This window comes from Hyla sarda, chromosome 8 (assembly GCF_029499605.1).
Source record: "Hyla sarda isolate aHylSar1 chromosome 8, aHylSar1.hap1, whole genome shotgun sequence".
Lineage (NCBI taxonomy): Eukaryota > Metazoa > Chordata > Amphibia > Anura > Hylidae > Hyla > Hyla sarda.
The window spans coordinates 96,289,749-96,313,187 of record NC_079196.1 but is presented as its reverse complement, the minus strand read 5'-3'; the positions used below and the strand labels follow the sequence as shown (position 1 = coordinate 96,313,187).

At 43.4% G+C, this 23,439-nt stretch overlaps 14 pseudogenes; all 14 read right to left on the bottom strand.

Annotated features, from left to right (window-relative positions):
- Positions 1-434: 434 nt before the first annotated feature.
- LOC130289814 (U2 spliceosomal RNA) lies at positions 435-698 on the bottom strand (annotated as a pseudogene).
- A 1,464-nt stretch (positions 699-2,162) lies between these two features.
- Positions 2,163-2,426, bottom strand: LOC130285666 (U2 spliceosomal RNA; annotated as a pseudogene).
- Positions 2,427-3,889: 1,463 nt separating this feature from the next.
- Positions 3,890-4,153, bottom strand: LOC130285665 (U2 spliceosomal RNA; annotated as a pseudogene).
- Positions 4,154-5,616: 1,463 nt separating this feature from the next.
- LOC130285664 (U2 spliceosomal RNA) lies at positions 5,617-5,880 on the bottom strand (annotated as a pseudogene).
- Positions 5,881-7,348: 1,468 nt separating this feature from the next.
- LOC130287684 (U2 spliceosomal RNA) lies at positions 7,349-7,612 on the bottom strand (annotated as a pseudogene).
- A 1,468-nt stretch (positions 7,613-9,080) lies between these two features.
- Positions 9,081-9,344, bottom strand: LOC130285663 (U2 spliceosomal RNA; annotated as a pseudogene).
- Positions 9,345-10,811: 1,467 nt separating this feature from the next.
- LOC130287635 (U2 spliceosomal RNA) lies at positions 10,812-11,075 on the bottom strand (annotated as a pseudogene).
- A 1,467-nt stretch (positions 11,076-12,542) lies between these two features.
- On the bottom strand, positions 12,543-12,806 carry LOC130287683 (U2 spliceosomal RNA; annotated as a pseudogene).
- A 1,464-nt stretch (positions 12,807-14,270) lies between these two features.
- On the bottom strand, positions 14,271-14,534 carry LOC130285662 (U2 spliceosomal RNA; annotated as a pseudogene).
- Positions 14,535-15,997: 1,463 nt separating this feature from the next.
- On the bottom strand, positions 15,998-16,262 carry LOC130287814 (U2 spliceosomal RNA; annotated as a pseudogene).
- A 1,467-nt stretch (positions 16,263-17,729) lies between these two features.
- Positions 17,730-17,993, bottom strand: LOC130287633 (U2 spliceosomal RNA; annotated as a pseudogene).
- Positions 17,994-19,460: 1,467 nt separating this feature from the next.
- Positions 19,461-19,724, bottom strand: LOC130287682 (U2 spliceosomal RNA; annotated as a pseudogene).
- Positions 19,725-21,188: 1,464 nt separating this feature from the next.
- On the bottom strand, positions 21,189-21,453 carry LOC130287796 (U2 spliceosomal RNA; annotated as a pseudogene).
- A 1,465-nt stretch (positions 21,454-22,918) lies between these two features.
- LOC130290132 (U2 spliceosomal RNA) lies at positions 22,919-23,182 on the bottom strand (annotated as a pseudogene).
- Positions 23,183-23,439: the final 257 nt, after the last annotated feature.

Sequence of the window (23,439 nt, the reverse complement as noted above, 5' to 3'; positions counted from 1 at the left end):
TGCAACATTGGTTGTGAGCAGCAGTTTCTAAAAACAAATGCCTCATGGCGGATTTCCCATCCATCAATGGATGGTAAATTTTGTTTTTATCATTCACTGACCACAGAAACCAATGCATGGTCAAGCAACAGCAATGACACACCCTTGTGTATAGGCATGAGACCCTCATGTCATTTAACAGGATTCAGCACCACCCACAAGACAGCTACCTGTCATGTCATGTCAAACCTGCACAGGTGTGCTAGATTATTATTATTTAGTTTTATTTTATTTTTTTACACCAATCAGTGTGCAAACATGGTCATTAAAACGCTAAATGAATAGACGTTCATAAACCAGTCAGTGCAACTCATCATTTTGGTCTCCAATTCTCAAACTCAAATTCTCACCCACGGAGGATTAAATGAGAATCTTTCTTGTTTAACACTGGAATGGGGTGGTGCACTGTTCACTACCCGAAGATACTGCCACATCGGGTCAATGCATAGGGCGACAGAAGCAAGCTTCCAAATCAGCTCCCTTTCTCAAAAATCCATTTAATTTATGGTCCCCAGATAGGGAACGTATGTATCAGTATGTGCTCACAAGTCACCCAAGTGCAAGTATTGACACAAAAAAAAACGTGCCTCAGGATGCGATCTGTCGCAAGATCCTTTCTTTTTTTACACTTGATCTAAGCCAAAAGGCCTAGAGGGGATAACCGGGAAAGGGGTGGACCCAACCATGTCCCCTTCATGAGCACTCACATTACTCATAGGAATGGAAGGAAGGCTGGCAGCCAACCAGCCTCCCATACACTTTCTGGGTGGGTGGCAGTCAGCCACCCATACATACATACAGCACAGGCTAAACCCACATCATCACTTAAAAAAAGGACAGGCGACCATTGCACTCTGATGGAGCATTTAGCAATGCAATCCATAGCCTGGCTTTTGCCTGAACCCCCATCACTCCTCCTCTTGCATATAAGACAATATTTCAGATCTGCATATGAAAACAACACGCCTACCTTTGTTGCACATAGCTGCCTGCCTGTCTCTAGTTACCCCACTGGCTGTAGCTGCGTCCCTTCCGACATGGAATAACACCAACTGTAACGATAAACTGAAAATTAACAGTATAAACCTGCATCATTTTGGACTCTGGCATTTGCTGAATCCGGGTGACCTGACAATCGATGGTGGTGCCGCTGGTGATTCTGGCCTTCTTGGAATCTGTTGGGCCTATGTGTTAGCTCACACATCACTTGGGTATCCATGGTAACTACCACAACATGGTCATCTGCAGTTTACATCTAGCCCGTGGCATTGAATGGCATTTTAAAAGTGCTAAGGGTCCTGGTGCAATAATCCTCCCATGAGGATCAGCCTCAACGGCTTTGTAGATTGCACTCATGTCAGCAACTCCATATACATTTTTTTTTCTTCATGCTTCTTTCTTCATCCTTTTTTCTTTCTGTCATTCAGACTTTCATTCATTCGATCTCTCTCACTCACTTGCTTTAACTCATTTGTTCTCACTCACTCACTCACTCACTCAATCACTCACTCACTCATTCACTCTCACTCACTCTCACTCTCTCACTCACTCGCTCACTAAGTCAGTCTCTCTCTCTCTCTCTCTTTTTCTTTTTATATATATTTTTTTCCGTCTTCTTCTTCTTCTTCTTCAGACCCTGTCATAGCACTAATGCCTTTCCAATACCACCAGCAGATGGAGACACTCCATTGCAACATTGGTTGTGAGCAGCAGTTTCTAAAAACAAATGCCTCATGGCGGATTTCCCATCCATCAATGGATGGTAAATTTTGTTTTTATCATTCACTGACCACAGAAACCAATGCATGGTCAAGCAACAGCAATGACACACCCTTGTGTATAGGCATGAGACCCTCATGTCATTTAACAGGATTCAGCACCACCCACAAGACAGCTACCTGTCATGTCATGTCAAACCTGCACAGGTGTGCTAGATTATTATTATTTAGTTTTATTTTATTTTTTTACACCAATCAGTGTGCAAACATGGTCATTAAAACGCTAAATGAATAGACGTTCATAAACCAGTCAGTGCAACTCATCATTTTGGTCTCCAATTCTCAAACTCAAATTCTCACCCACGGAGGATTAAATGAGAATCTTTCTTGTTTAACACTGGAATGGGGTGGTGCACTGTTCACTACCCGAAGATACTGCCACATCGGGTCAATGCATAGGGCGACAGAAGCAAGCTTCCAAATCAGCTCCCTTTCTCAAAAATCCATTTAATTTATGGTCCCCAGATAGGGAACGTATGTATCAGTATGTGCTCACAAGTCACCCAAGTGCAAGTATTCACACAAAAAAAAACGTGCCTCAGGATGCGATCTGTCGCAAGATCCTTTCTTTTTTTACACTTGATCTAAGCCAAAAGGCCTAGAGGGGATAACCGGGAAAGGGGTGGACCCAACCATGTCCCCTTCATGAGCACTCACATTACTCATAGGAATGGAAGGAAGGCTGGCAGCCAACCAGCCTCCCATACACTTTCTGGGTGGGTGGCAGTCAGCCACCCATACATACATACAGCACAGGCTAAACCCACATCATCACTTAAAAAAAGGACAGGCGACCATTGCACTCTGATGGAGCATTTAGCAATGCAATCCATAGCCTGGCTTTTGCCTGAACCCCCATCACTCCTCCTCTTGCATATAAGACAATATTTCAGATCTGCATATGAAACAACACGCCTACCTTTGTTGCACATAGCTGCCTGCCTGTCTCTAGTTACCCCACTGGCTGTAGCTGCGTCCCTTCCGACATGGAATAACACCAACTGTAACGATAAACTGAAAATTAACAGTATAAACCTGCATCATTTTGGACTCTGGTATTTGCTGAATCCGGGTGACCTGACAATCGATGGTGGTGCCGCTGGTGATTCTGGCCTTCTTGGAATCTGTTGGGCCTATGTGTTAGCTCACACATCACTTGGGTATCCATGGTAACTACCACAACATGGTCATCTGCAGTTTACATCTAGCCCGTGGCATTGAATGGCATTTTAAAAGTGCTAAGGGTCCTGGTGCAATAATCCTCCCATGAGGATCAGCCTCAACGGCTTTGTAGATTGCACTCATGTCAGCAACTCCATATACATTTTTTTTTCTTCATGCTTCTTTCTTCATCCTTTTTTCTTTCTGTCATTCAGACTTTCATTCATTCGATCTCTCTCACTCACTTGCTTTAACTCATTTGTTCTCACTCACTCACTCACTCACTCAATCACTCACTCACTCATTCACTCTCACTCACTCTCACTCTCTCACTCACTCGCTCACTAAGTCAGTCTCTCTCTCTCTCTCTCTTTTTCTTTTTATATATATTTTTTTCCGTCTTCTTCTTCTTCTTCTTCAGACCCTGTCATAGCACTAATGCCTTTCCAATACCACCAGCAGATGGAGACACTCCATTGCAACATTGGTTGTGAGCAGCAGTTTCTAAAAACAAATGCCTCATGGCGGATTTCCCATCCATCAATGGATGGTAAATTTTGTTTTTATCATTCACTGACCACAGAAACCAATGCATGGTCAAGCAACAGCAATGACACACCCTTGTGTATAGGCATGAGACCCTCATGTCATTTAACAGGATTCAGCACCACCCACAAGACAGCTACCTGTCATGTCATGTCAAACCTGCACAGGTGTGCTAGATTATTATTATTTAGTTTTATTTTATTTTTTTACACCAATCAGTGTGCAAACATGGTCATTAAAACGCTAAATGAATAGACGTTCATAAACCAGTCAGTGCAACTCATCATTTTGGTCTCCAATTCTCAAACTCAAATTCTCACCCACGGAGGATTAAATGAGAATCTTTCTTGTTTAACACTGGAATGGGGTGGTGCACTGTTCACTACCCGAAGATACTGCCACATCGGGTCAATGCATAGGGCGACAGAAGCAAGCTTCCAAATCAGCTCCCTTTCTCAAAAATCCATTTAATTTATGGTCCCCAGATAGGGAACGTATGTATCAGTATGTGCTCACAAGTCACCCAAGTGCAAGTATTCACACAAAAAAAAACGTGCCTCAGGATGCGATCTGTCGCAAGATCCTTTCTTTTTTTACACTTGATCTAAGCCAAAAGGCCTAGAGGGGATAACCGGGAAAGGGGTGGACCCAACCATGTCCCCTTCATGAGCACTCACATTACTCATAGGAATGGAAGGAAGGCTGGCAGCCAACCAGCCTCCCATACACTTTCTGGGTGGGTGGCAGTCAGCCACCCATACATACATACAGCACAGGCTAAACCCACATCATCACTTAAAAAAAGGACAGGCGACCATTGCACTCTGATGGAGCATTTAGCAATGCAATCCATAGCCTGGCTTTTGCCTGAACCCCCATCACTCCTCCTCTTGCATATAAGACAATATTTCAGATCTGCATATGAAACAACACGCCTACCTTTGTTGCACATAGCTGCCTGCCTGTCTCTAGTTACCCCACTGGCTGTAGCTGCGTCCCTTCCGACATGGAATAACACCAACTGTAACGATAAACTGAAAATTAACAGTATAAACCTGCATCATTTTGGACTCTGGTATTTGCTGAATCCGGGTGACCTGACAATCGATGGTGGTGCCGCTGGTGATTCTGGCCTTCTTGGAATCCGTTGGGCCTATGTGTTAGCTTACACATCACTTGGGTATCCATGGTAACTACCACAACATGGTCATCTGCAGTTTACATCTAGCCCGTGGCATTGAATGGCATTTTAAAAGTGCTAAGGGTCCTGGTGCAATAATCCTCCCATGAGGATCAGCCTCAACGGCTTTGTAGATTGCACTCATGTCAGCAACTCCATATACATTTTTTTTTCTTCATGCTTCTTTCTTCATCCTTTTTTCTTTCTGTCATTCAGACTTTCATTCATTCGATCTCTCTCACTCACTTGCTTTAACTCATTTGTTCTCACTCACTCACTCACTCACTCAATCACTCACTCACTCATTCACTCTCACTCACTCTCACTCTCTCACTCACTCGCTCACTAAGTCAGTCTCTCTCTCTCTCTCTCTTTTTCTTTTTATATATATTTTTTTCCGTCTTCTTCTTCTTCTTCTTCAGACCCTGTCATAGCACTAATGCCTTTCCAATACCACCAGCAGATGGAGACACTCCATTGCAACATTGGTTGTGAGCAGCAGTTTCTAAAAACAAATGCCTCATGGCGGATTTCCCATCCATCAATGGATGGTAAATTTTGTTTTTATCATTCACTGACCACAGAAACCAATGCATGGTCAAGCAACAGCAATGACACAACCTTGTGTATAGGCATGAGACCCTCATGTCATTTAACAGGATTCAGCACCACCCACAAGACAGCTACCTGTCATGTCATGTCAAACCTGCACAGGTGTGCTAGATTATTATTATTTAGTTTTATTTTATTTTTTTACACCAATCAGTGTGCAAACATGGTCATTAAAACGCTAAATGAATAGACGTTCATAAACCAGTCAGTGCAACTCATCATTTTGGTCTCCAATTCTCAAACTCAAATTCTCACCCACGGAGGATTAAATGAGAATTTTTCTTGTTTAACACTGGAATGGGGTGGTGCACTGTTCACTACCCGAAGATACTGCCACATCGGGTCAATGCATAGGGCGACAGAAGCAAGCTTCCAAATCAGCTCCCTTTCTCAAAAATCCATTTAATTTATGGTCCCCAGATAGGGAACGTATGTATCAGTATGTGCTCACAAGTCACCCAAGTGCAAGTATTCACACAAAAAAAAACGTGCCTCAGGATGCGATCTGTCGCAAGATCCTTTCTTTTTTTACACTTGATCTAAGCCAAAAGGCCTAGAGGGGATAACCGGGAAAGGGGTGGACCCAACCATGTCCCCTTCATGAGCACTCACATTACTCATAGGAATGGAAGGAAGGCTGGCAGCCAACCAGCCTCCCATACACTTTCTGGGTGGGTGGCAGTCAGCCACCCATACATACATACAGCACAGGCTAAACCCACATCATCACTTAAAAAAAGGACAGGCGACCATTGCACTCTGATGGAGCATTTAGCAATGCAATCCATAGCCTGGCTTTTGCCTGAACCCCCATCACTCCTCCTCTTGCATATAAGACAATATTTCAGATCTGCATATGAAAACAACACGCCTACCTTTGTTGCACATAGCTGCCTGCCTGTCTCTAGTTACCCCACTGGCTGTAGCTGCGTCCCTTCCGACATGGAATAACACCAACTGTAACGATAAACTGAAAATTAACAGTATAAACCTGCATCATTTTGGACTCTGGTATTTGCTGAATCCGGGTGACCTGACAATCGATGGTGGTGCCGCTGGTGATTCTGGCCTTCTTGGAATCTGTTGGGCCTATGTGTTAGCTCACACATCACTTGGGTATCCATGGTAACTACCACAACATGGTCATCTGCAGTTTACATCTAGCCCGTGGCATTGAATGGCATTTTAAAAGTGCTAAGGGTCCTGGTGCAATAATCCTCCCATGAGGATCAGCCTCAACGGCTTTGTAGATTGCACTCATGTCAGCAACTCCATATACATTTTTTTTTCTTCATGCTTCTTTCTTCATCCTTTTTTCTTTCTGTCATTCAGACTTTCATTCATTCGATCTCTCTCACTCACTTGCTTTAACTCATTTGTTCTCACTCACTCACTCACTCACTCACTCAATCACTAACGCACTCATTCACTCTCACTCACTCTCACTCTCTCACTCACTCGCTCACTAAGTCAGTCTCTCTCTCTCTCTCTCTTTTTCTTTTTATATATATTTTTTTCCGTCTTCTTCTTCTTCTTCTTCAGACCCTGTCATAGCACTAATGCCTTTCCAATACCACCAGCAGATGGAGACACTCCATTGCAACATTGGTTGTGAGCAGCAGTTTCTAAAAACAAATGCCTCATGGCGGATTTCCCATCCATCAATGGATGGTAAATTTTGTTTTTATCATTCACTGACCACAGAAACCAATGCATGGTCAAGCAACAGCAATGACACGCCCTTGTGTATAGGCATGAGACCCTCATGTCATTTAACAGGATTCAGCACCACCCACAAGACAGCTACCTGTCATGTCATGTCAAACCTGCACAGGTGTGCTAGATTATTATTATTTAGTTTTATTTTATTTTTTTACACCAATCAGTGTGCAAACATGGTCATTAAAACGCTAAATGAATAGACGTTCATAAACCAGTCAGTGCAACTCATCATTTTGGTCTCCAATTCTCAAACTCAAATTCTCACCCACGGAGGATTAAATGAGAATCTTTCTTGTTTAACACTGGAATGGGGTGGTGCACTGTTCACTACCCGAAGATACTGCCACATCGGGTCAATGCATAGGGCGACAGAAGCAAGCTTCCAAATCAGCTCCCTTTCTCAAAAATCCATTTAATTTATGGTCCCCAGATAGGGAACGTATGTATCAGTATGTGCTCACAAGTCACCCAAGTGCAAGTATTCACACAAAAAAAGACGTGCCTCAGGATGCGATCTGTCGCAAGATCCTTTCTTTTTTTACACTTGATCTAAGCCAAAAGGCCTAGAGGGGATAACCGGGAAAGGGGTGGACCCAACCATGTCCCCTTCATGAGCACTCACATTACTCATAGGAATGGAAGGAAGGCTGGCAGCCAACCAGCCTCCCATACACTTTCTGGGTGGGTGGCAGTCAGCCACCCATACATACATACAGCACAGGCTAAACCCACATCATCACTTAAAAAAAGGACAGGCGACCATTGCACTCTGATGGAGCATTTAGCAATGCAATCCATAGCCTGGCTTTTGCCTGAACCCCCATCACTCCTCCTCTTGCATATAAGACAATATTTCAGATCTGCATATGAAAACAACACGCCTACCTTTGTTGCACATAGCTGCCTGCCTGTCTCTAGTTACCCCACTGGCTGTAGCTGCGTCCCTTCCGACATGGAATAACACTAACTGTAACGATAAACTGAAAATTAACAGTATAAACCTGCATCATTTTGGACTCTGGTATTTGCTGAATCCGGGTGACCTGACAATCGATGGTGGTGCCGCTGGTGATTCTGGCCTTCTTGGAATCTGTTGGGCCTATGTGTTAGCTCACACATCACTTGGGTATCCATGGTAACTACCACAACATGGTCATCTGCAGTTTACATCTAGCCCGTGGCATTGAATGGCATTTTAAAAGTGCTAAGGGTCCTGGTGCAATAATCCTCCCATGAGGATCAGCCTCAACGGCTTTGTAGATTGCACTCATGTCAGCAACTCCATATACATTTTTTTTTCTTCATGCTTCTTTCTTCATCCTTTTTTCTTTCTGTCATTCAGACTTTCATTCATTCGATCTCTCTCACTCACTTGCTTTAACTCATTTGTTCTCACTCACTCACTCACTCACTCACTCAATCACTCACTCACTCATTCACTCTCACTCACTCTCACTCTCTCACTCACTCGCTCACTAAGTCAGTCTCTCTCTCTCTCTCTCTTTTTCTTTTTATATATATTTTTTTCCATCTTCTTCTTCTTCTTCTTCAGACCCTGTCATAGCACTAATGCCTTTCCAATACCACCAGCAGATGGAGACACTCCATTGCAACATTGGTTGTGAGCAGCAGTTTCTAAAAACAAATGCCTCATGGCGGATTTCCCATCCATCAATGGATGGTAAATTTTGTTTTTATCATTCACTGACCACAGAAACCAATGCATGGTCAAGCAACAGCAATGACACACCCTTGTGTATAGGCATGAGACCCTCATGTCATTTAACAGGATTCAGCACCACCCACAAGACAGCTACCTGTCATGTCATGTCAAACCTGCACAGGTGTGCTAGATTATTATTATTTAGTTTTATTTTATTTTTTTACACCAATCAGTGTGCAAACATGGTCATTAAAACGCTAAATGAATAGACGTTCATAAACCAGTCAGTGCAACTCATCATTTTGGTCTCCAATTCTCAAACTCAAATTCTCACCCACGGAGGATTAAATGAGAATCTTTCTTGTTTAACACTGGAATGGGGTGGTGCACTGTTCACTACCCGAAGATACTGCCACATCGGGTCAATGCATAGGGCGACAGAAGCAAGCTTCCAAATCAGCTCCCTTTCTCAAAAATCCATTTAATTTATGGTCCCCAGATAGGGAACGTATGTATCAGTATGTGCTCACAAGTCACCCAAGTGCAAGTATTCACACAAAAAAAAACGTGCCTCAGGATGCGATCTGTCGCAAGATCCTTTCTTTTTTTACACTTGATCTAAGCCAAAAGGCCTAGAGGGGATAACCGGGAAAGGGGTGGACCCAACCATGTCCCCTTCATGAGCACTCACATTACTCATAGGAATGGAAGGAAGGCTGGCAGCCAACCAGCCTCCCATACACTTTCTGGGTGGGTGGCAGTCAGCCACCCATACATACATACAGCACAGGCTAAACCCACATCATCACTTAAAAAAAGGACAGGCGACCATTGCACTCTGATGGAGCATTTAGCAATGCAATCCATAGCCTGGCTTTTGCCTGAACCCCCATCACTCCTCCTCTTGCATATAAGACAATATTTCAGATCTGCATATGAAAACAACACGCCTACCTTTGTTGCACATAGCTGCCTGCCTGTCTCTAGTTACCCCACTGGCTGTAGCTGCGTCCCTTCCGACATGGAATAACACCAACTGTAACGATAAACTGAAAATTAACAGTATAAACCTGCATCATTTTGGACTCTGGTATTTGCTGAATCCGGGTGACCTGACAATCGATGGTGGTGCCGCTGGTGATTCTGGCCTTCTTGGAATCTGTTGGGCCTATGTGTTAGCTCACACATCACTTGGGTATCCATGGTAACTACCACAACATGGTCATCTGCAGTTTACATCTAGCCCGTGGCATTGAATGGCATTTTAAAAGTGCTAAGGGTCCTGGTGCAATAATCCTCCCATGAGAATCAGCCTCAACGGCTTTGTAGATTGCACTCATGTCAGCAACTCCATATACATTTTTTTTTCTTCATGCTTCTTTCTTCATCCTTTTTTCTTTCTGTCATTCAGACTTTCATTCATTCGATCTCTCTCACTCACTTGCTTTAACTCATTTGTTCTCACTCACTCACTCACTCACTCAATCACTCACTCACTCATTCACTCTCACTCACTCTCACTCTCTCACTCACTCGCTCACTAAGTCAGTCTCTCTCTCTCTCTCTCTTTTTCTTTTTATATATATTTTTTTCCGTCTTCTTCTTCTTCTTCTTCTTCAGACCCTGTCATAGCACTAATGCCTTTCCAATACCACCAGCAGATGGAGACACTCCATTGCAACATTGGTTGTGAGCAGCAGTTTCTAAAAACAAATGCCTCATGGCGGATTTCCCATCCATCAATGGATGGTAAATTTTGTTTTTATCATTCACTGACCACAGAAACCAATGCATGGTCAAGCAACAGCAATGACACACCCTTGTGTATAGGCATGAGACCCTCATGTCATTTAACAGGATTCAGCACCACCCACAAGACAGCTACCTGTCATGTCATGTCAAACCTGCACAGGTGTGCTAGATTATTATTATTTAGTTTTATTTTATTTTTTTACACCAATCAGTGTGCAAACATGGTCATTAAAACGCTAAATGAATAGACGTTCATAAACCAGTCAGTGCAACTCATCATTTTGGTCTCCAATTCTCAAACTCAAATTCTCACCCACGGAGGATTAAATGAGAATCTTTCTTGTTTAACACTGGAATGGGGTGGTGCACTGTTCACTACCCGAAGATACTGCCACATCGGGTCAATGCATAGGGCGACAGAAGCAAGCTTCCAAATCAGCTCCCTTTCTCAAAAATCCATTTAATTTATGGTCCCCAGATAGGGAACGTATGTATCAGTATGTGCTCACAAGTCACCCAAGTGCAAGTATTCACACAAAAAAAAACATGCCTCAGGATGCGATCTGTCGCAAGATCCTTTCTTTTTTTACACTTGATCTAAGCCAAAAGGCCTAGAGGGGATAACCGGGAAAGGGGTGGACCCAACCATGTCCCCTTCATGAGCACTCACATTACTCATAGGAATGGAAGGAAGGCTGGCAGCCAACCAGCCTCCCATACACTTTCTGGGTGGGTGGCAGTCAGCCACCCATACATACATACAGCACAGGCTAAACCCACATCATCACTTAAAAAAAGGACAGGCGACCATTGCACTCTGATGGAGCATTTAGCAATGCAATCCATAGCCTGGCTTTTGCCTGAACCCCCATCACTCCTCCTCTTGCATATAAGACAATATTTCAGATCTGCATATGAAAACAACACGCCTACCTTTGTTGCACATAGCTGCCTGCCTGTCTCTAGTTACCCCACTGGCTGTAGCTGCGTCCCTTCCGACATGGAATAACACCAACTGTAACGATAAACTGAAAATTAACAGTATAAACCTGCATCATTTTGGACTCTGGTATTTGCTGAATCCGGGTGACCTGACAATTGATGGTGGTGCCGCTGGTGATTCTGGCCTTCTTGGAATCTGTTGGGCCTATGTGTTAGCTCACACATCACTTGGGTATCCATGGTAACTACCACAACATGGTCATCTGCAGTTTACATCTAGCCCGTGGCATTGAATGGCATTTTAAAAGTGCTAAGGGTCCTGGTGCAATAATCCTCCCATGAGGATCGGCCTCAACGGCTTTGTAGATTGCACTCATGTCAGCAACTCCATATACATTTTTTTTTCTTCATGCTTCTTTCTTCATCCTTTTTTCTTTCTGTCATTCAGACTTTCATTCATTCGATCTCTCTCACTCACTTGCTTTAACTCATTTGTTCTCACTCACTCACTCACTCACTCAATCACTCACTCACTCATTCACTCTCACTCACTCTCACTCTCTCACTCACTCGCTCACTAAGTCAGTCTCTCTCTCTCTCTCTCTTTTTCTTTTTATATATATTTTTTTCCGTCTTCTTCTTCTTCTTCTTCTTCAGACCCTGTCATAGCACTAATGCCTTTCCAATACCACCAGCAGATGGAGACACTCCATTGCAACATTGGTTGTGAGCAGCAGTTTCTAAAAACAAATGCATCATGGCGGATTTCCCATCCATCAATGGATGGTAAATTTTGTTTTTATCATTCACTGACCACAGAAACCAATGCATGGTCAAGCAACAGCAATGACACACCCTTGTGTATAGGCATGAGACCCTCATGTCATTTAACAGGATTCAGCACCACCCACAAGACAGCTACCTGTCATGTCATGTCAAACCTGCACAGGTGTGCTAGATTATTATTATTTAGTTTTATTTTATTTTTTTACACCAATCAGTGTGCAAACATGGTCATTAAAACGCTAAATGAATAGACGTTCATAAACCAGTCAGTGCAACTCATCATTTTGGTCTCCAATTCTCAAACTCAAATTCTCACCCACGGAGGATTAAATGAGAATCTTTCTTGTTTAACACTGGAATGGGGTGGTGCACTGTTCACTACCCGAAGATACTGCCACATCGGGTCAATGCATAGGGCGACAGAAGCAAGCTTCCAAATCAGCTCCCTTTCTCAAAAATCCATTTAATTTATGGTCCCCAGATAGGGAACGTATGTATCAGTATGTGCTCACAAGTCACCCAAGTGCAAGTATTCACACAAAAAAAGACGTGCCTCAGGATGCGATCTGTCGCAAGATCCTTTCTTTTTTTACACTTGATCTAAGCCAAAAGGCCTAGAGGGGATAACCGGGAAAGGGGTGGACCCAACCATGTCCCCTTCATGAGCACTCACATTACTCATAGGAATGGAAGGAAGGCTGGCAGCCAACCAGCCTCCCATACACTTTCTGGGTGGGTGGCAGTCAGCCACCCATACATACATACAGCACAGGCTAAACCCACATCATCACTTAAAAAAAGGACAGGCGACCATTGCACTCTGATGGAGCATTTAGCAATGCAATCCATAGCCTGGCTTTTGCCTGAACCCCCATCACTCCTCCTCTTGCATATAAGACAATATTTCAGATCTGCATATGAAAACAACACGCCTACCTTTGTTGCACATAGCTGCCTGCCTGTCTCTAGTTACCCCACTGGCTGTAGCTGCGTCCCTTCCGACATGGAATAACACCAACTGTAACGATAAACTGAAAATTAACAGTATAAACCTGCATAATTTTGGACTCTGGTATTTGCTGAATCCGGGTGACCTGACAATCGATGGTGGTGCCGCTGGTGATTCTGGCCTTCTTGGAATCTGTTGGGCCTATGTGTTAGCTCACACATCACTTGGGCATCCATGGTAACTACCACAACATGGTCATCTGCAGTTTACATCTAGCCCGTGGCATTGAATGGCATTTTAAAAGTGCTAAGGGTCCTGGTGCAATAATCCTCCCATGAGGATCGGCCTCAACGGCTTTGTAGATTGCACTCATGTCAGCAACTCCATATACATTTTTTTTTCTTCATGCTTCTTTCTTCATCCTTTTTTCTTTCTGTCATTCAGACTTTCATTCATTCGATCTCTCTCACTCACTTGCTTTAACTCATTTGTTCTCACTCACTCACTCACTCACTCAATCACTCACTCACTCATTCACTCTCACTCACTCTCACTCTCTCACTCACTCGCTCACTAAGTCAGTCTCTCTCTCTCTCTCTCTTTTTCTTTTTATATATATTTTTTTCCATCTTCTTCTTCTTCTTCTTCAGACCCTGTCATAGCACTAATGCCTTTCCAATACCACCAGCAGATGGAGACACTCCATTGCAACATTGGTTGTGAGCAGCAGTTTCTAAAAACAAATGCCTCATGGCGGATTTCCCATCCATCAATGGATGGTAAATTTTGTTTTTATCATTCACTGACCACAGAAACCAATGCATGGTCAAGCAACAGCAATGACACACCCTTGTGTATAGGCATGAGACCCTCATGTCATTTAACAGGATTCAGCACCACCCACAAGACAGCTACCTGTCATGTCATGTCAAACCTGCACAGGTGTGCTAGATTATTATTATTTAGTTTTATTTTATTTTTTTACACCAATCAGTGTGCAAACATGGTCATTAAAACGCTAAATGAATAGACGTTCATAAACCAGTCAGTGCAACTCATCATTTTGGTCTCCAATTCTCAAACTCAAATTCTCACCCACGGAGGATTAAATGAGAATCTTTCTTGTTTAACACTGGAATGGGGTGGTGCACTGTTCACTACCCGAAGATACTGCCACATCGGGTCAATGCATAGGGCGACAGAAGCAAGCTTCCAAATCAGCTCCCTTTCTCAAAAATCCATTTAATTTATGGTCCCCAGATAGGGAACGTATGTATCAGTATGTGCTCACAAGTCACCCAAGTGCAAGTATTCACACAAAAAAAAACGTGCCTCAGGATGCGATCTGTCGCAAGATCCTTTCTTTTTTTACACTTGATCTAAGCCAAAAGGCCTAGAGGGGATAACCGGGAAAGGGGTGGACCCAACCATGTCCCCTTCATGAGCACTCACATTACTCATAGGAATGGAAGGAAGGCTGGCAGCCAACCAGCCTCCCATACACTTTCTGGGTGGGTGGCAGTCAGCCACCCATACATACATACAGCACAGGCTAAACCCACATCATCACTTAAAAAAAGGACAGGCGACCATTGCACTCTGATGGAGCATTTAGCAATGCAATCCATAGCCTGGCTTTTGCCTGAACCCCCATCACTCCTCCTCTTGCATATAAGACAATATTTCAGATCTGCATATGAAAACAACACGCCTACCTTTGTTGCACATAGCTGCCTGCCTGTCTCTAGTTACCCCACTGGCTGTAGCTGCGTCCCTTCCGACATGGAATAACACCAACTGTAACGATAAACTGAAAATTAACAGTATAAACCTGCATCATTTTGGACTCTGGTATTTGCTGAATCCGGGTGACCTGACAATCGATGGTGGTGCCGCTGGTGATTCTGGCCTTCTTGGAATCTGTTGGGCCTATGTGTTAGCTCACACATCACTTGGGTATCCATGGTAACTACCACAACATGGTCATCTGCAGTTTACATCTAGCCCGTGGCATTGAATGGCATTTTAAAAGTGCTAAGGGTCCTGGTGCAATAATCCTCCCATGAGAATCAGCCTCAACGGCTTTGTAGATTGCACTCATGTCAGCAACTCCATATACATTTTTTTTTCTTCATGCTTCTTTCTTCATCCTTTTTTCTTTCTGTCATTCAGACTTTCATTCATTCGATCTCTCTCACTCACTTGCTTTAACTCATTTGTTCTCACTCACTCACTCACTCACTCAATCACTCACTCACTCATTCACTCTCACTCACTCTCACTCTCTCACTCACTCGCTCACTAAGTCAGTCTCTCTCTCTCTCTCTCTTTTTCTTTTTATATATATTTTTTTCCGTCTTCTTCTTCTTCATTTCAGACCCTGTCATAGCACTAATGCCTTTCCAATACCACCAGCAGATGGAGACACTCCATTGCAACATTGGTTGTGAGCAGCAGTTTCTAAAAACAAATGCCTCATGGCGGATTTCCCATCCATCAATGGATGGTAAATTTTGTTTTTATCATTCACTGACCACAGAAACCAATGCATGGTCAAGCAACAGCAATGACACACCCTTGTGTATAGGCATGAGACCCTCATGTCATTTAACAGGATTCAGCACCACCCACAAGACAGCTACCTGTCATGTCATGTCAAACCTGCACAGGTGTGCTAGATTATTATTATTTAGTTTTATTTTATTTTTTTACACCAATCAGTGTGCAAACATGGTCATTAAAACGCTAAATGAATAGACGTTCATAAACCAGTCAGTGCAACTCATCATTTTGGTCTCCAATTCTCAAACTCAAATTCTCACCCACGGAGGATTAAATGAGAATCTTTCTTGTTTAACACTGGAATGGGGTGGTGCACTGTTCACTACCCGAAGATACTGCCACATCGGGTCAATGCATAGGGCGACAGAAGCAAGCTTCCAAATCAGCTCCCTTTCTCAAAAATCCATTTAATTTATGGTCCCCAGATAGGGAACGTATGTATCAGTATGTGCTCACAAGTCACCCAAGTGCAAGTATTCACACAAAAAAAAAACGTGCCTCAGGATGCGATCTGTCGCAAGATCCTTTCTTTTTTTACACTTGATCTAAGCCAAAAGGCCTAGAGGGGATAACCGGGAAAGGGGTGGACCCAACCATGTCCCCTTCATGAGCACTCACATTACTCATAGGAATGGAAGGAAGGCTGGCAGCCAACCAGCCTCCCATACACTTTCTGGGTGGGTGGCAGTCAGCCACCCATACATACATACAGCACAGGCTAAACCCACATCATCACTTAAAAAAAGGACAGGCGACCATTGCACTCTGATGGAGCATTTAGCAATGCAATCCATAGCCTGGCTTTTGCCTGAACCCCCATCACTCCTCCTCTTGCATATAAGACAATATTTCAGATCTGCATATGAAAACAACACGCCTACCTTTGTTGCACATAGCTGCCTGCCTGTCTCTAGTTACCCCACTGGCTGTAGCTGCGTCCCTTCCGACATGGAATAACACCAACTGTAACGATAAACTGAAAATTAACAGTATAAACCTGCATCATTTTGGACTCTGGTATTTGCTGAATCCGGGTGACCTGACAATCGATGGTGGTGCCGCTGGTGATTCTGGCCTTCTTGGAATCTGTTGGGCCTATGTGTTAGCTCACACATCACTTGGGTATCCATGGTAACTACCACAACATGGTCATCTGCAGTTTACATCTAGCCCGTGGCATTGAATGGCATTTTAAAAGTGCTAAGGGTCCTGGTGCAATAATCCTCCCATGAGAATCAGCCTCAACGGCTTTGTAGATTGCACTCATGTCAGCAACTCCATATACATTTTTTTTTCTTCATGCTTCTTTCTTCATCCTTTTTTCTTTCTGTCATTCAGACTTTCATTCATTCGATCTCTCTCACTCACTTGCTTTAACTCATTTGTTCTCACTCACTCACTCACTCACTCAATCACTCACTCACTCATTCACTCTCACTCACTCTCACTCTCTCACTCACTCGCTCACTAAGTCAGTCTCTCTCTCTCTCTCTCTTTTTCTTTTTATATATATTTTTTTCCGTCTTCTTCTTCTTCTTCTTCTTCAGACCCTGTCATAGCACTAATGCCTTTCCAATACCACCAGCAGATGGAGACACTCCATTGCAACATTGGTTGTGAGCAGCAGTTTCTAAAAACAAATGCCTCATGGCGGATTTCCCATCCATCAATGGATGGTAAATTTTGTTTTTATCATTCACTGACCACAGAAACCAATGCATGGTCAAGCAACAGCAATGACACACCCTTGTGTATAGGCATGAGACCCTCATGTCATTTAACAGGATTCAGCACCACCCACAAGACAGCTACCTGTCATGTCATGTCAAACCTGCACAGGTGTGCTAGATTATTATTATTTAGTTTTATTTTATTTTTTTACACCAATCAGTGTGCAAACATGGTCATTAAAACGCTAAATGAATAGACGTTCATAAACCAGTCAGTGCAACTCATCATTTTGGTCTCCAATTCTCAAACTCAAATTCTCACCCACGGAGGATTAAATGAGAATCTTTCTTGTTTAACACTGGAATGGGGTGGTGCACTGTTCACTACCCGAAGATACTGCCACATCGGGTCAATGCATAGGGCGACAGAAGCAAGCTTCCAAATCAGCTCCCTTTCTCAAAAATCCATTTAATTTATGGTCCCCAGATAGGGAACGTATGTATCAGTATGTGCTCACAAGTCACCCAAGTGCAAGTATTCACACAAAAAAAAACATGCCTCAGGATGCGATCTGTCGCAAGATCCTTTCTTTTTTTACACTTGATCTAAGCCAAAAGGCCTAGAGGGGATAACCGGGAAAGGGGTGGACCCAACCATGTCCCCTTCATGAGCACTCACATTACTCATAGGAATGGAAGGAAGGCTGGCAGCCAACCAGCCTCCCATACACTTTCTGGGTGGGTGGCAGTCAGCCACCCATACATACATACAGCACAGGCTAAACCCACATCATCACTTAAAAAAAGGACAGGCGACCATTGCACTCTGATGGAGCATTTAGCAATGCAATCCATAGCCTGGCTTTTGCCTGAACCCCCATCACTCCTCCTCTTGCATATAAGACAATATTTCAGATCTGCATATGAAAACAACACGCCTACCTTTGTTGCACATAGCTGCCTGCCTGTCTCTAGTTACCCCACTGGCTGTAGCTGCGTCCCTTCCGACATGGAATAACACCAACTGTAACGATAAACTGAAAATTAACAGTATAAACCTGCATCATTTTGGACTCTGGTATTTGCTGAATCCGGGTGACCTGACAATTGATGGTGGTGCCGCTGGTGATTCTGGCCTTCTTGGAATCTGTTGGGCCTATGTGTTAGCTCACACATCACTTGGGTATCCATGGTAACTACCACAACATGGTCATCTGCAGTTTACATCTAGCCCGTGGCATTGAATGGCATTTTAAAAGTGCTAAGGGTCCTGGTGCAATAATCCTCCCATGAGGATCGGCCTCAACGGCTTTGTAGATTGCACTCATGTCAGCAACTCCATATACATTTTTTTTTCTTCATGCTTCTTTCTTCATCCTTTTTTCTTTCTGTCATTCAGACTTTCATTCATTCGATCTCTCTCACTCACTTGCTTTAACTCATTTGTTCTCACTCACTCACTCACTCACTCAATCACTCACTCACTCATTCACTCTCACTCACTCTCACTCTCTCACTCACTCGCTCACTAAGTCAGTCTCTCTCTCTCTCTCTCTTTTTCTTTTTATATATATTTTTTTCCGTCTTCTTCTTCTTCTTCTTCTTCAGACCCTGTCATAGCACTAATGCCTTTCCAATACCACCAGCAGATGGAGACACTCCATTGCAACATTGGTTGTGAGCAGCAGTTTCTAAAAACAAATGCATCATGGCGGATTTCCCATCCATCAATGGATGGTAAATTTTGTTTTTATCATTCACTGACCACAGAAACCAATGCATGGTCAAGCAACAGCAATGACACACCCTTGTGTATAGGCATGAGACCCTCATGTCATTTAACAGGATTCAGCACCACCCACAAGACAGCTACCTGTCATGTCATGTCAAACCTGCACAGGTGTGCTAGATTATTATTATTTAGTTTTATTTTATTTTTTTACACCAATCAGTGTGCAAACATGGTCATTAAAACGCTAAATGAATAGACGTTCATAAACCAGTCAGTGCAACTCATCATTTTGGTCTCCAATTCTCAAACTCAAATTCTCACCCACGGAGGATTAAATGAGAATCTTTCTTGTTTAACACTGGAATGGGGTGGTGCACTGTTCACTACCCGAAGATACTGCCACATCGGGTCAATGCATAGGGCGACAGAAGCAAGCTTCCAAATCAGCTCCCTTTCTCAAAAATCCATTTAATTTATGGTCCCCAGATAGGGAACGTATGTATCAGTATGTGCTCACAAGTCACCCAAGTGCAAGTATTCACACAAAAAAAGACGTGCCTCAGGATGCGATCTGTCGCAAGATCCTTTCTTTTTTTACACTTGATCTAAGCCAAAAGGCCTAGAGGGGATAACCGGGAAAGGGGTGGACCCAACCATGTCCCCTTCATGAGCACTCACATTACTCATAGGAATGGAAGGAAGGCTGGCAGCCAACCAGCCTCCCATACACTTTCTGGGTGGGTGGCAGTCAGCCACCCATACATACATACAGCACAGGCTAAACCCACATCATCACTTAAAAAAAGGACAGGCGACCATTGCACTCTGATGGAGCATTTAGCAATGCAATCCATAGCCTGGCTTTTGCCTGAACCCCCATCACTCCTCCTCTTGCATATAAGACAATATTTCAGATCTGCATATGAAAACAACACGCCTACCTTTGTTGCACATAGCTGCCTGCCTGTCTCTAGTTACCCCACTGGCTGTAGCTGCGTCCCTTCCGACATGGAATAACACCAACTGTAACGATAAACTGAAAATTAACAGTATAAACCTGCATAATTTTGGACTCTGGTATTTGCTGAATCCGGGTGACCTGACAATCGATGGTGGTGCCGCTGGTGATTCTGGCCTTCTTGGAATCTGTTGGGCCTATGTGTTAGCTCACACATCACTTGGGCATCCATGGTAACTACCACAACATGGTCATCTGCAGTTTACATCTAGCCCGTGGCATTGAATGGCATTTTAAAAGTGCTAAGGGTCCTGGTGCAATAATCCTCCCATGAGGATCGGCCTCAACGGCTTTGTAGATTGCACTCATGTCAGCAACTCCATATACATTTTTTTTTCTTCATGCTTCTTTCTTCATCCTTTTTTCTTTCTGTCATTCAGACTTTCATTCATTCGATCTCTCTCACTCACTTGCTTTAACTCATTTGTTCTCACTCACTCACTCACTCACTCAATCACTCACTCACTCATTCACTCTCACTCACTCTCACTCTCTCACTCACTCGCTCACTAAGTCAGTCTCTCTCTCTCTCTCTCTTTTTCTTTTTATATATATTTTTTTCCATCTTCTTCTTCTTCTTCTTCAGACCCTGTCATAGCACTAATGCCTTTCCAATACCACCAGCAGATGGAGACACTCCATTGCAACATTGGTTGTGAGCAGCAGTTTCTAAAAACAAATGCCTCATGGCGGATTTCCCATCCATCAATGGATGGTAAATTTTGTTTTTATCATTCACTGACCACAGAAACCAATGCATGGTCAAGCAACAGCAATGACACACCCTTGTGTATAGGCATGAGACCCTCATGTCATTTAACAGGATTCAGCACCACCCACAAGACAGCTACCTGTCATGTCATGTCAAACCTGCACAGGTGTGCTAGATTATTATTATTTAGTTTTATTTTATTTTTTTACACCAATCAGTGTGCAAACATGGTCATTAAAACGCTAAATGAATAGACGTTCATAAACCAGTCAGTGCAACTCATCATTTTGGTCTCCAATTCTCAAACTCAAATTCTCACCCACGGAGGATTAAATGAGAATCTTTCTTGTTTAACACTGGAATGGGGTGGTGCACTGTTCACTACCCGAAGATACTGCCACATCGGGTCAATGCATAGGGCGACAGAAGCAAGCTTCCAAATCAGCTCCCTTTCTCAAAAATCCATTTAATTTATGGTCCCCAGATAGGGAACGTATGTATGAGTATGTGCTCACAAGTCACCCAAGTGCAAGTATTCACACAAAAAAAAAACGTGCCTCAGGATGCGATCTGTCGCAAGATCCTTTCTTTTTTTACACTTGATCTAAGCCAAAAGGCCTAGAGGGGATAACCGGGAAAGGGGTGGACCCAACCATGTCCCCTTCATGAGCACTCACATTACTCATAGGAATGGAAGGAAGGCTGGCAGCCAACCAGCCTCCCATACACTTTCTGGGTGGGTGGCAGTCAGCCACCCATACATACATACAGCACAGGCTAAACCCACATCATCACTTAAAAAAAGGACAGGCGACCATTGCACTCTGATGGAGCATTTAGCAATGCAATCCATAGCCTGGCTTTTGCCTGAACCCCCATCACTCCTCCTCTTGCATATAAGACAATATTTCAGATCTGCATATGAAAACAACACGCCTACCTTTGTTGCACATAGCTGCCTGCCTGTCTCTAGTTACCCCACTGGCTGTAGCTGCGTCCCTTCCGACATGGAATAACACCAACTGTAACGATAAACTGAAAATTAACAGTATAAACCTGCATCATTTTGGACTCTGGTATTTGCTGAATCCGGGTGACCTGACAATCGATGGTGGTGCCGCTGGTGATTCTGGCCTTCTTGGAATCTGTTGGGCCTATGTGTTAGCTCACACATCACTTGGGTATCCATGGTAACTACCACAACATGGTCATCTGCAGTTTACATCTAGCCCGTGGCATTGAATGGCATTTTAAAAGTGCTAAGGGTCCTGGTGCAATAATCCTCCCATGAGGATCGGCCTCAACGGCTTTGTAGATTGCACTCATGTCAGCAACTCCATATACATTTTTTTTTCTTCATGCTTCTTTCTTCATCCTTTTTTCTTTCTGTCATTCAGACTTTCATTCATTCGATCTCTCTCACTCACTTGCTTTAACTCATTTGTTCTCACTCACTCACTCACTCACTCACTCAATCACTCAATCACTCATTCACTCTCACTCACTCTCACTCTCTCACTCACTCGCTCACTAAGTCAGTCTCTCTCTCTCTTTTTCTTTTTATATATATTTTTTTCCATCTTCTTCTTCTTCTTCTTCTTCAGACCCTGTCATAGCACTAATGCCTTTCCAATACCACCAGCAGATGGAGACACTCCATTGCAACATTGGTTGTGAGCAGCAGTTTCTAAAAACAAATGCCTCATGGCGGATTTCCCATCCATCAATGGATGGTAAATTTTGTTTTTATCATTCACTGACCACAGAAACCAATGCATGGTCAAGCAACAGCAATGACACACCCTTGTGTATAGGCATGAGACCCTCATGTCATTTAACAGGATTCAGCACCACCCACAAGACAGCTACCTGTCATGTCATGTCAAACCTGCACAGGTGTGCTAGATTATTATTATTTAGTTTTATTTTATTTTTTTACACCAATCAGTGTGCAAACATGGTCATTAAAACGCTAAATGAATAGACGTTCATAAACCAGTCAGTGCAACTCATCATTTTGGTCTCCAATTCTCAAACTCAAATTCTCACCCACGGAGGATTAAATGAGAATCTTTCTTGTTTAACACTGGAATGGGGTGGTGCACTGTTCACTACCCGAAGATACTGCCACATCGGGTCAATGCATAGGGCGACAGAAGCAAGCTTCCAAATCAGCTCCCTTTCTCAAAAATCCATTTAATTTATGGTCCCCAGATAGGGAACGTATGTATCAGTATGTGCTCACAAGTCACCCAAGTGCAAGTATTCACACAAAAAAAAACGTGCCTCAGGATGCAATCTGTCGCAAGATCCTTTCTTTTTTTACACTTGATCTAAGCCAAAAGGCCTAGAGGGGATAACCGGGAAAGGGGTGGACCCAACCATGTCCCCTTCATGAGCACTCACATTACTCATAGGAATGGAAGGAAGGCTGGCAGCCAACCAGCCTCCCATACACTTTCTGGGTGGGTGGCAGTCAGCCACCCATACATACATACAGCACAGGCTAAACCCACATCATCACTTAAAAAAAGGACAGGCGACCATTGCACTCTGATGGAGCATTTAGCAATGCAATCCATAGCCTGGCTTTTGCCTGAACCCCCATCACTCCT